Below are 14,226 nucleotides of genomic sequence, written 5' to 3' on the forward strand. Positions count from 1 at the left end.
AATAATATTTATGAAGGCTACAACCCTGAAATCTAGTTATTTTGGAAAAGATATTAATAATGTAGACCAAAATCATGACAATCCAAAGAGAATGTCTCTATTGCGGGGGATATTCTTCCTTACAATTTATGAGGTTGAACAGAGGAGCAAATTTAGAATTTGATTAAATTGAGAGGAAGGCAGCACAGATATGGAAAGGAAAAACATAGTTATTGTAAACATTAATTGTCTCTGTTGCCATTTCAGTCCAAAACTTGATATTTCTCCTGGGAAAAGAAACCTCTCCAAAACTAATGAAGGTGAGGGAGTCTTCAGTGGGGGTGGACGGTTGATCCATGTGACTTCTGACCCAACAATCTATGGGGAGGAATTAATTAGCAAGTTAGTTTACACCCCCCCCTTGCCTGCTCTCATCCCTGACAGTCATGATTCCTCTGGGACATAATGTGCCATGTCGTCAGGCAGAGATGCCCACACATTGCAAAGTCAATTTGAAAGTGTTTTGTTTCTTAAATCATTCGTATTCATTTATTGAGTACTTACTGTGTACAGAGCACTGTATTAAGTGCTAGGGAGAGTACAGTATAACAGAGTTGGTAGATACGTTCCCTACTCACAGCAAGCTCAAAGTCTACAGTCTTAAGCTGCAGTGTCCATTTAGAGCTGACGTGACGAGGACAAGGCCCAGCATGGAGTTGGCTTGCCAGTGACTTTGAAGCCTAGGTAAGCCAGCTCGTTACCGAGATTCACAGATGGTCCTCTCCACCTCACAAGATGCCCTTGATGGTTCTTCTGTCAGAAGCCTCCTCTCCTAGTAGAAGCAGTCCAAACCAAAATTAGGACCCGGGTGTCCTGATTCCCCCTCAGTGCTGACCTTGCCCTTGGCCCAACAGTGATGAGCTACATCTATCTTGTCCACATTCAGCTAGTAGTTGTCTTTTTTTAAATGGAATTTTATTCCAGTTGTTGGAAACTAGTTCCCAAAAGCATTCGTCCCTATCATTTTGCTTTACCACTATTGATATTTCCCCTTTCTCTTCTCCAGGGTTACATGCTTTATATTCTAAGCCATACAATGCAATTCTCTCCCCTTTATGTACAGCAGCTGTGTACATTGCAGCTGGGATTGTAATGCTAGTTGCTCTGTGTTTAAAATAGCGTGTTTTGTCTGTTTGAATTTACTAGTTAGTGGGTGTCCTCTTGGAAAACATTTCAGCAATTTCAGAATCCCTTTAAAGACAGAAAAGAGAAGGGAGAGAACATTGTGTGGCATCCTTCCAGGGATGATTTAGTAAACTCGAAGTATCTAGAAGGTGAAGTGGGGCAAAGTTCTCTAATCTTTTTGCAGGTATTTGGGAAAAGCAACTTCAAATTTTACTGCCAAGTACTGCACATTTCAGCATCCTGTAGGAAAACCCTTTCCATTTTGACTAGCAATGTGTTCTGCATTTTATTTAAGTGTTTATCCTGTTTTGTGGTTTAAACAATAGAAAACTATGAATTATGTTCTACACTCAAGATTTCATTTGGAACACCATCTACAATTTTGGAGCCCATTTAAAATAGATGGCCCTCATCATTTTCAATGTGGCAGTTCTCAGCTGGACTCTCACCAGAAAAGTATTTTTCAAGAGACACACAGTCTACTGGGAAAGGAATGAAAGACCAATATAGAGCATATGATTATTTAGGCAAGGAAGAAATACAATAAACTCCGAAGGGTGTTTTCCAAATGTGCATTTCATTTGTTGAGGACTAAGGGGGAATGATTGTTTACATGGTTATTTTGTTTAAAGGAGTATCCTGTGATTACATTGATGCTTCTTCACAATACCTAATTGTGCTTAATCTACTTAGTTAAAACACTTTCTGAATAGCTACATGTAGGCAAAAATACATGGTTAAATGATCAGGGCTCGTAATTTTTCCTGAGGGGATCTGAGTTCTGGTATGACAGAACTGCCTTCTCCCCAAACCTACCTTTGTCATTAGAGCAGGAATTAGGAGGGTAGTTGATTGCATGCATATGGTTTCTTTCAGTGAATCAATTAGTGGTATTCACTGAGCACTTACTGTGTGAAGAGCACTATTCTAAGCACTTGCCTGTATTTCATTTCTCCATCTATGCCTTTCTTGGTTTCTAGACAGAGCAAGTGAAAAGGTGATTTTTAAATTTAATTTTAATGGTCAAAATCTCTCATTCCCTCTTTAATAATAGTAACTGTGTGCAAAACACTATACTAAGTGCTTGAGAGAGTACAGTACAAACGCAAACACAGTCCCTGCCTATAAAGAGCCTCCTGAGGGTCAGATTTCCATTTAGGGATAAGAGAGGGATGGGAAAGCAATGCCTTTTGGTGAAACCTTGATCATTTTTCCAGGAGTAGTGGTGAGTTGCCCCTAGCTATTCACACTATGTCACCCAGACAACTTATAACGAGGCCCTCACCCATTTCATGAGTTATTACTGAGTTTGACAGTCTCATTATCTGAACATAGAATTTGTGCTTTTGTTTCTTGCCAAATCTGGTGAAAATGGGTATAAAAACAAGTTCCATGATGTTAACAAGTTACAGTTTAGATGGGGGAGGTGGACATCAATATAAATAATTTATATTATACAACTTATAGATATGAACATAATCTGCTCCAACCACACTACAGATTGTGCAATTTGGGGGACAATCAATCAGTCGTATTTATTGAGCACATACTATGTGTAGGGCATTGTTCTCAAGCCTAAATGGCTCAGACAATATCATGCAACAGAGTTAGTAGATTGTACTATCCTCATCTACCAATAATTGATTTTCCAATTATAAATCCTGACCCCTCTCACTCTTTGTCTTTTCCAGATTTGAGGCCTACTGTTTTCAATCTATTCTCAAAAGGAATTTCTCCATCCCCATGATGACCTGAGTGCATTTTATAACCTTTTTGTGTTACATTTAGCTGGTTGAAGAGTCAGGAATCATTAGCACTGGTCAGAAGCAGGCAGAATCCATTCTACCATTGCAGCATCACTAAAATCCACCCTTCCTTCTCCATCCAAACTGCAAGTATGTTCATCCAAGAACTTATTCTGTGCTGCCTTGACTACTGCATCTGCCTCCCTGCTTATGTCCTGGCCTCCTGTCTCTCTCGAGTCCAGTCGAAACTTCACTCTGCTGTTTTCTAAAACATCATACACTCCACAACTCCCCACTCCTCAAGCACCTCCAGCAGTTGTCCATCCACCTCCGTATCAAACAGAAACTCCTTTCCATCAGCTTTAAAGCACACAATCACCTTGCCCCCTCCTACCTACATCACTGATCTCCTACTACAACCCACCCTCACACTATACTCCTCTTGTTCCAGCTTAACCACTGCATTTTGATCTCATCTATCTTGGTGTTGATCCTTTCCCTACATCCTACTTCTGGCCAGGAAATCTCCTACTTCTGGCCTGGAAATCCCTCCCTTTCATATATGTCAGAAGACCACTCTCTCCACCTTTGAAAGGCTTATTAAGGTCACATCTCCTCCAAGGGGTCATTTAATCAATCACATTTATTGAGTGCTTACTGTAAACAGAGCCATGGTGCTAAGAACTTGGGAGAATACAATATAACAATATAACAGATATACTCCCTGCCCATAATGAGCTTACAATTTAGAGAAGATAGGCATTCAAATAAATAATTAAATTGTGGATATATACATAAGTGCTGTGGGGCTGCAAGAAGGAGTGAATAAAAGGAGCAAGTCAGGGCAATTCAGAAGGCAGTGGAAGAAAAGGAAAAGAGGACTTATTCAGGGAAGTCTTCTGGGAGGAGACATACTTTCCATGAGGGTTTGAATCAGGGGAGAGTAATTGTCTGCCAAATATGAAGAGGGAGAGTATTCCAGGCCAGAGGCAGGACGTGGGCGAGAGGTCAGGGGTGAGATAGATGAGATACATAACAATAACTTGTTTATTTTTATCAATCTCTGTCTCTCCTTCTAGACAATGAGCTTGTTGTGGGCAAGAAACATGTCTACGTACTCTTGTATATTGTACTCCCCAAAGTACACAGTAAGCACTCAATAAATGCCACTGATTTATTGATTCAATCATTCATTCATTTTGGTTTTCACTTGTTTTCAAGTTTGTCTCATGCAGAAATACTCCTAATATTAAAGTGCCAAACTCATAAAACTTGAATGTGGTGAAATATTGACTGAACACCTCTCAGGAGAAAGGCTTACAGTCACCTGATATGTCAGGATCATTTCCCTTGAGGGCTTCTCACAGATCTGTTCTTCTATACCCACAGGGCTGATTTTCCTCTCTGCTCTTGTACAATTCCTGTTGAGCCTAGACCAAGGAAAGCTTGGCCAGTAATCAATGTGACTAGACTTTTTTTCCCCATCTGTAGTCTCCAGTCTGCTCTCTGGAAGCTGTCTTAATGCTGCTTTGAAGAAGTGAAATGAAACTGCTTCACCTGAGCAATTCTCTCTTAAAACCAGGCACATGTGAGAAATTACTTTTATAAACCATGTCATTCAAATTCCAGTCCTTAAACTGAGGGTTGGAATTGACTTTGAATAACACATTTCAGAGTGGGTTTCATTTCATTTTATATGCAGACATTTTTTCCCCCCCAGGATGTATGAATTCTTTGGTGGCTAATTTAAATATCTGGAGAATTCTGATCCCGTAAGGAACTGTGTTCTCCGCTCTGAAGATTTTACCTGAAGTACCCCTCCCCTCACAGCCCCATCTTCATACCCTCCCTCATCCTTCCCCTGCTCCCCCTCCAACAAAAAACAGTGAGTAGGAGTCCTTACTGGAGCTGAAGGAGCAGGGTGGAACAGGTCCTGACCCATTCACTGGCCCATCACACTCACATCTTCAATCCTTGCTGCATTTCCGCTGGTTTCATGAAGAAAGGCCATCTCGATGGATGGCAATCCTGCTATTTGGAGCCCTCCTGAAAGATAATCTGATTACTGGACTCATTATTTTATCAACCCAGTGCTTCTCTGAGCTGTTTATGGACAGATTTGGTGAGTGTTTGGTAGGGTGGGGCTTCTGCTGACCTAATTAATAATAATAGTATTTGTTAAGCGCTTGCCACAGGCAAGGCACTGTACTAAGCGCTGAAGTGAATGCAAGCAAATTGGGATGGACACAGTTCCTGTCCCACAGAGGCCTCATGTTCTTAATCCTCATTTTACATATGAGGTAACTGAGGTCCAGGGAAGTGAAGTGACTTGCCCAAGGCCACACAGCAGACAAGCGGAGGAGCTGGGATTAGAACCCAGGACCATCTGACTCTCAGGCCTGTGCTCTATCCACTAGGCCTTACTGCTTCAGCTAGGTGACCCTCTTTCCTTGATGCAGACAGCTTGAGCTCCCATCAACCCTTTGCATTTTCAACCCCTCCTGAGGAGGCACAAGTGGCTAGTCACACAGGCCCCAGGGGATACGGTTCATGGTCACTCCAGGGCTCAGAAGCCCTGCTCAAGAGCCGCAGCTGGTTGGGGAGGGATTGGGGTGGCTATGGTAGTCTGGGCCTGTGGTTTGATAAACTGGGAGAGAGTGAGCTGGGTGGGAGACACACTGTGCTCTTTTAATTTATGTAGATTTTTACAAAGTTTCAGCAAATGTAAACTATAAAGCTTGGGCTGAGAATATCGCTTCCTACCCCCAAGGAATCCCTGAATGTAAAAGTAGGGGCAGGCAACATTCTCAACACAAAACTCCCTCCCTCCCTCCACTTTCTGCCTTCTGAAGCCCGGGGCCCACCCCAAGGCCTCTGTCAAGGGGACTCTCCTTCCCCCACTGCTGTGGTCAGAGTTTAGCACGAGCTTGATCAATCTTTTTGAGTCAAATGAATTTGAAACATTCCCCAAGTACAGTTAAAAGCCAAAGAACTCTTTCTCCCATTCTACAGATGATCATTCCTGAGCCTGCAGCTAACCTACCACACTGTTGGCTTCATTAGGAGTCATAATAATGACAGTCTTTATCTAAATGACCATTGGAAATGCTGTGGAGAACCCAGACATGAAAGTCATAGTGGGATTTGGAGTGTCTGTCAGTGGTGGTAATTCCATAAGCCATATTCCGGAATGGGTTAGGCTAAGGGCAGCCTAGAGTGGGGAATCCCCTGGTCTATTCATCTGGAGGTCACTTTGAAGACTGATTCTGTTCAGTCTCTAGCAATTCTTAGTATACTGTGCTCAAAATCCTTTACTGAGATTAATTTATTAATCAACTTATATGGCAGATGAACCTCCTCCTCATCACCAAATATTTATTGAGCACCTACTTACTGTATTCAAAACAGCTTAGCAGGAACTTGGGAGTACATTGGGAGTTTAAAAAATGCTCCTTCCCCTCAAAGAGCTTACGACTATGAAGGAGAGTCTAGTAGAAATAAATTGCAAATGCATAATAGAGTAAGAGAAAGGATATAATATAGTATGTTGGATTTCCTCACTGAAAGCAATGGATGTGCCTCATCTTCTCTAGACTTAGAGCTATAGATGGGTAGGGAAGAATATCCAACAACTCTGTTGCATTGTGCTCTTCAAAATGCTGAGTACAACATTCTGCATTCAGTAAGCACTCAATGAATACCACTGATCGATTGCCTTAGACCTAAGACCTTGGGATCGTGAAACTCCACAGATAATTGATCATAGGTCCTTGTGGGCAGAAAACAAGTCAAGCAACAGTATTATATTGTACTCCCCCGAGCGCTCAATGTGGTGCTCTGTAAAAAGCAAGCACTCGATAAATACAATTGATTGATTACAGGCTAGTGGTTTGTTCAATGACACTCATGCTCTCTCATCCCTGCAACTAATATTCCCGCTGGAGCATGGAATGCAACAGGTGAATTATGGGGGGAGGGGGGTGGGGAGAGGTAAAATGCAAACAAAGGTTATGTAAGTACAGCATAGGGTTGGTTCTGAGCCATTACACCACGACGTGGTAGGCGGTTGCCTTGGTAGCTGCTAGTCTTTCCTGGCCATGTCAGCCAACTCTTTTCTAGCTAGGGTCAGTGCCGTGATTATTCCACTTGCCAAACATCTTAGGTGGTTCTTCAGTCATAAACCTTTACCACTGAGAGCAGAGCCCCAGCAGGCAGAATGAGGACTAGAATCCAGGTCTTCTGATTTTCCCAGGGGCAACTTTCCACAGGGCCTGTAGCACTGTGCAATAGATAAATAGATAAGCTAGCTAGCTAGATAGATGAATAAAGAGATGGAGGGGTAGAAACATCCATATCTACAACAATATCTTGTTGAACAGAGAACTTTCCAAAATCCTTCCTTATCTTAACAATAATAATAATAATAATGTTGGTATTTGTTAAGCGTTTACTATGTGCAGAGCACTGTTCTAAGCACTGGGATAGACACTGGAGAATCAAGTTGTCCCACGTGGGGCTCACAGTCTTAATCCCCATTTTACAGATGAGGTAACTGAGGCACAGAGAGTTGTGACTTGCCCACAGTCACACAGCTGACAAGTGGCAGAGCCGAGATTCGAACCCATGACCTCTGACTCCAAAGCCCGTGCTCTTTCCACTGAGCCACGCTGCTTCTCTAATTTTAATTAGATCTTAATTAAGTCATACAATTATCCCATCCTTGTGAGGTAGGGGGAGGCAGGAGTTTTCCCCCATTCTATAAATGAGGAAACTGAAGCCCAGAGTGGTTAAACAGATTAATGGCCATGAAACAGATTAATGGCCAGAGCACAACTCTTCATGCTCAGTCTCCTGCTCTTTGCCATAAATGACCTGATTTGATTCGTGGCTCCAGCCAACTACTCTTGTGCACTTTAAATGCTAGGATATCAATTTCCAAGACATGTTGCATCCCAAAGAAACCTTGGATTTGTTGAACAGGCACCCCAGAATGAGGGGACTATCACTCACATTTAATATTATTATTGCTATCATTATTCATATTATTATTATTACTAATTATCACAAATAATGCAGGTGAGGAAACCAAGGCACAGACAAGTTAATTGACTTGCCCAAGGTCACACAGCAGACAAGCGGTGGAACCGGGATTAAAACCCAGATATTACTGAGGTCTGTGCTCTTTTCACTAAGCCATACTGCTTCTCTTCTCTTCTTTCTCTGCCCTGCTCCCCGCCCTCCAGCCCCGACCTTCCCAATCCTCTCCAATACGTATACATCCTGCGCTTGTGTTAGCAGAGGTGTGTAAGACCTAGGAGCTTGAACTGATGTCTCAGAGTCTGTTTCCCACAAAAATAAAGTCAGCGTAGTTAAAACAGAGAAAAGTGTGACATTAAAACTCATTATACCGATGTGACCGGATATAGTCTAAAGACGTGTACTGCTTTGAAGGCTTTACGGTCAAGTGTATGAGTTGAAATAGCAAATTAAAAGGGATGCCTAGATTTAGTAAATTGTCAATGATATTAAAGGATATATACCCTGAAAACTCATTTTGAAAATTCAATAAATATCTCCTTTTCCTCATACTGTACTTTTTAAGTGTTAGATAACTTCTTTTTCACAAAGACTTTAATTAGGCTTAAAGAGATCGCATTTTTCAACCATGGATTATTGGGATAAGTGCTGTCTTCGAGGGTTAACTGATGGTAGCATCGATTTTGTTGCTTTCTAAGGAACGTAAAAAGCTTGCTAAGTGAACTTTTGCCACTGAGCATGTCATTCACTAGAAAGATCGAGAAGACTGAACTTTTCAAACATTGAAATTTCATGTTTCCTATACGCTACGTCCTCCTTCCAGATTATCCAACATATCCATTTCATCTGAATAACTGAAACACAGAGGATGAAGGTTGGATTTCTTCACAACCTTTAAGGATTTAAGAACAAGAAGCTGAATTGGGCTCTCCAATTCATGATATTTATTGATTCCTTACTGTGTGCAGAGCACTATACTAAGCACTTGGGTAAATACAATAGAATACAGCTGGTAGACAAAATCCCTGCCCTTACGGAACTAGCAATCACGCTAAAATGTGGCATTTGGTTACTCTTTGATTGCAAGTCATGTTGAATAACAAGAACAAATAATGCATTTATTAAACAAAGATTGTCTAGCTCACAGTTCTGGCCCAAATTTAGGCCTTGGAAGCTCTGTACTGATCAGGCTACTCCAAGGGAAAGCTGTCTTGTTCCCAACTTTGCCACCAGGGGAATATGGATGATGAATAGGGAATATATTCTGAATCTCCTTTAGGAAGGAGAGAGTTATCAATAGCTCCCTATTAGATACGGAGAAGTCACATGTCTTGCTCATATCCAGATGGACTTACCTGGGAAATAAGTAAGGGACTTTGAAAAGCCTGGGACTTTGAAAGGCCCCTCAAATCATTCAAGGTTCAACAAACACATTTTTTTTTTCTGAAGGAATTGTTGACAGAAACTTTAGTTTACCATATTGATTAAGGTGCACTGGGTTACACAAAAAAACACACAAACAAAAAACACCAATATTCTGGCACACACATATACTGATAGTCACATACTCAGAGACACACACACAAATACATGGGGATACACAAACCAGGAAACACGTAGCTCCGTTCAGACATGAAAACATGAAATCACATAGGGCTTTCTTCACACACAGACGCACATTGAGAAAGTATTTTCTATATGTAGTCTTTCTTCCCAATTTTTGAAATATGTTCAGGTGTATATTGAAAAATATAAAAACCATGAGTAATGGTAAAGTGGGATAACACAAAAAGAAATAATGGTGGAGAAGGGAAGCTGATATGTTTCCACCCCCGAGTCATTACGCCTGCTTCGGGGCCCAGTTGGCATCAAAGAGGCCCCTGGAGGCCTCACCCTAGAATCCACCTGTTCTGGGGAGAGAGTCTGATGCCAAGGAGTTGCTGGGCATACTTCGGAAGAAGTTGGAGGACAGATGTAGTAATGACTCTGCATCTAGCACAGCAGCTACCTGCACTTGGGTCTGCCTGGGGTCTGTTTACCCAGCTCCAGGGCAGCCTAATGAGTATCAGCTATCGAGTCAGCACCCAGCATCCAGCAGTCAATTCTCCCTCTGGCCTGGCCTAGAGGGAAAGAACCCTTCTCAGGATTGCACCTGGAGAGTTTCCAGTACTCTACCAGTCTCGACTATGGGAGGGAGAGTCAATCAGAGACATACCCATTCCATTCCTAGCTTGGCCTCTGGCTAGTGAGTGGAAGACAATCTGCTTCAAGTCAAAACTCACCTGTGCCTGGCAGCAGCGACAAGGGAGAGAGTCGAGGGTGGGGACTCAAGACTGCGCTGAAGGAGGCGGTGGTAAACCATTTTCATATTTTTACCAAGAAAATTCTATGGATACACTACCAGAATGATTGCAGATGGAGGTGGGGTGTTCTGAGAGAGATTTGTCCTCGGGGTCGCTATGGGTCGGAAATGATTCGATGGCATCAGACAAGGCAATCGGAAAGGACACAACAGAAGTGTCGGGGTGGGAGGAGGGGTATTTTTTTTATCTGCTCCCTGCTGAGAGGAGGGTAAGTGTAAGTGTCTTTCCAATAGTGGACAGTGGAGGATTACCTCAGCAGACTGGAGTGACAGTCCCCACCCCCCAGGAAAAAATAGCCCTCCCCCTCTCTCTCAGCACAGCAGCCTGAGGTGAGTTTAAGATCATGACATCCCTTGGTTTCACTTGTCACCCTGGCTTTGCTCTTCATTTTACAACGTCGCACTTTGAGTGTCAATTGACTGCCATTTAAGGTCCTAAGGGAGCCAGCGCTATTTTATTTACCATTAATCATAAGATGAAACAACTTTCTCAAACTGAAACTGCACATTGCACTAATGGTTGGGCAAAACATCCTTTCTCCAGGCTCTGTTCTTTCCATCTCCAATTCCCTGCTCAACATCTCAATTACTTTGGTTTTAAATTACCAACAATAAAAACCTCTTCTAGGAAGAGGGATTACCCCTCTAAGGTATGTTTTTACGGTAACGGGAAGAAAAGGAGGAGATGCTATTTTTTTAAGTGGAATATTTCACTTGGCTATTCTCGGGAGCAAGTCCTCTTCAAGATTATGGGGGTGAAAAGTGTTCCATTAGCTGTTCACTGAGAAATCTTAATTTTTCCTCTACAGATTTTATGGAGAGTGTAATCCTTTAATGAGGGAGGGAAGACATTTGCTTTAAGAAGGTTAGCAATTCTAAAAAGACTTCGTGGTGTTGAGGATGGAACACACACCCCAAAACAGGCAGAATGAGTCTTTCACTCTATCTAGGAAACTTCTTAACTACATATGAGTCATTGCAGAGCAGCGTCTCGTTTAAGGAATATTTAATGCCTAAAAAACTCAATTAAGAAAACATTCCGATGAGCGTTTCATCAGTGCAAATAGCCAAACATGCATATTCTTGTAATTGCTGTCGTTTTGTGCCTTCAGCTCTCATCCTCCATTTAATGCTCCCCTACTAATTACTTTTGGAAATTGCCTATGCCCAAGGACAGATCACGGCTTCACCTCATGGAAAGACACCATTTTTCCTTTTTCACCAACTTCTCCAATGGCAGAAAAATCCTGTCTGGGGATGAGAATGGGGATGCTGAATGGGAAGAAGTCCTTATGTGCCCTTCCTCTGCTGGCTTCATCCCCCTTCCTTTCAGAATCCATATTTCTGTACTCCAAACCCCAGGGTCAAGAGATTCTTTCATGCTGGAAGAAGAACAGCAACAGTGAGATCAGATATTTTTCTATGCTCGGTGGGCATAAAAGCCTTGGAATATTGGGGATATAGAACATGGGATTTCCTCTGTTCAGCATTAGCCTTCCTAATCATAATAATATTGGTGTGTATGTTTCAAACGCAGTACTGAATGCTGGGGTAGATACAAAATAATCAGATCAGACACTGTCCCTGTCCCACGTGGGGCTCAAATTTTAAGGGGGAGGCAGAAAGGGAATCAGAGTGGCCTAGTGGAAAGTTCACAGGCCTGGAGTCGGAGGACTTGGAATCTCTTCCCAGCTCCACCACTTGTCTGCTGTGTCACTTTGGGCAAGTCACTTTACTTCTCCTTGCCCCCGTTTCCTCACCTGTAAAATGGAGACTAAATACCAATACCTCCTATTGTCAGCCTCATGTGGGACAGAGACTGTGTCCAACCTGAGTATCTTAATATCGATAATAATAATAATAATGCTGGTATTTGTTAAGTGCTTACTATGTGCCAAGCACCATTCTAAACGCTGGGGTAGATACAAGGTAATCAGGTTGTCCCATGTGGGGCTCACAGTCTTAATCCCCATTTTACAGATGAGGTAACTGAGGCACAGAGAAGTTATGTGACTTGCCCAAAGTCACACAGCTGACAAGCGGTAGAGCTGGGATTAGAACCCACGACCTTTGACTCCCAAACTCATGCTTTTTCCACTAAGCCACGCTACTTCTCTATCTTGTATCTACCTGAATGCTCACAGTGCTTGGCAAAGAGTAAACACTTAACAAGTACCACTAAAAAACAAGAAGAGATATTTAAACTTTAGTGTACGGATGAGGAAACTGAGGCATAGGGAAGCTAAGTGATTTGCTCAAGGTCAGCCAGAATGCAAGAGGCAAGCCAGGATGAAAACCCAGGTCTCCTGAATCCCAAACTGTTGTTTCCACTAGGCCATGCTGCTTCTCTAAGAAGCAGCTTCCTTAGACAAATGGGGAAAATTGAGGTAAAGGTTTAATAGGTGGGAGGGGATAACTGGCCTGTAGAGAGAAGAACATCTAATTTTTCTTCTATGATTACTCTGCAGAAGAACAAGGAGAAACTTTTTATTTTTGGTGTGTGTGTGGGGGTGCATTTGTTAAGCACATACTATGAAAAGTGGCCTAGTATAGTGGATAGAGCATGGCCCTGAGTCAGAAGGTCATGGGTTCTAGTCCTGGCCACTTGTCTGCAGTGTGACCTTGGGCAAATCACTTCACTTTACCTCAGTTCCCTCATCTGTAAAATAGGATTAAGACTGTGAAGCCTATGTGGGATAGGGACTGTGTCCAACCTGATTTGCTTATATCGACCCCAGCACTTCATACAGTGCCTGGAACATAGTAAGCACCCAGCCCTCCACAGTTGTTATTATTATCATCATCACCAGGCATTGTACTAAGCTCTAGGATAGAGATAAGATAATAAAGTTGGCACAGCTCATGTCTAACAGTAGGCCCACAGTCTTAATCCCCATTTTAGATGAGGTAATTGAGGCAAAGAAAATGAAGTGACTTTCCCAAGGCTAAACAGACAAGTGAGAGAGCCAGGATTAGAACCCAGGTCCTTCTGTCTCCCAGGTTCATGTTGTATCCCCCTAGGCCACTTTACTTCTCACGCTTCCTTTGAGAAGTGGAGAAGAGGCAGGTGAGGGGCAAATGAGTGAAACATAATACCTGCAAATGAGTTCAAATGGAGACTTGAATCTTGTCCTCTGCCAAAAAGCAGCAATGAAAAAAAGGTTCCTCCTGTCCAGCCCAACTGAGCCAAATCAAATTACCGAAGTAACACAGGGAAAAACAAACACACTGACTCCTGAGGAAACAGGAAGGAAAACAGGGTAGAGCTGACCTAAATTATCCAGCTTCACTGGATCCATAAGCAGGTGAAAAGAAGCTTCTCATACAGAGGGAAAAATTGGATCAATTCAAGCGAATTAGTTTATAATTTGTCATCAAACAGGCTCCCACCAGAGCTCTGCAGGTTCACAGACTCTTGCCAAGTCCCATTATTGACGCTAAACTTTCTAAGCCATGAACAGCTCCCAAATCAGACTGGGACTCAGGAAGCCAAATTGGAGACTCTGGTAAACCCGGGGCAGAAGATATGAGGGGAGGGGGCTATTTAAGCCAAAGTTCATCTGTCCCTGCCAGAACAAGAAGGAACCTGAGTTCCTGTCTTTGAGGGACAGTCTCAGACTTCCTAGGATTTTGTTCAGTGGGTGCAGGTAGCGCAGTGGAGAAGAGAGAAAGAGGGAGGGAGGGAAGAAAGAAAGAGAGAGAGAGAGTCAGATGAAGGGAGAAATGGAAAGGGGAAGCAGCCTGGTCTAGTGGATAGAACGTGGGCCTGAGATCCTAATCCCTGCTCCTCCACTTGTCTGCTGTGTGACCTTGCGCAAGTCACTAAATTCATTGTACCTCATTTGTAAAATGGGAATTATTCCTACGAGCCCAGTGTGGAACAGAGACGGTGTTCCACCCAATTTTCTTCAACCCAGC

General features: G+C 42.6%; 1 non-coding gene across 1 annotated transcript; it reads left to right on the forward strand.

Moving 5' to 3' along the window:
• Positions 1-10,080: 10,080 nt before the first annotated feature.
• LOC114811552 lies at positions 10,081-10,218 on the forward strand. Its single transcript, XR_003759248.1, has one exon. It is a non-coding gene; the product is annotated as a small nucleolar RNA SNORA7 (small nucleolar RNA).
• Positions 10,219-14,226: the final 4,008 nt, after the last annotated feature.

Source organism: Ornithorhynchus anatinus, chromosome 4, assembly GCF_004115215.2.
Source record: "Ornithorhynchus anatinus isolate Pmale09 chromosome 4, mOrnAna1.pri.v4, whole genome shotgun sequence".
NCBI classification, from domain to species: Eukaryota; Metazoa; Chordata; class Mammalia; order Monotremata; family Ornithorhynchidae; genus Ornithorhynchus; species Ornithorhynchus anatinus.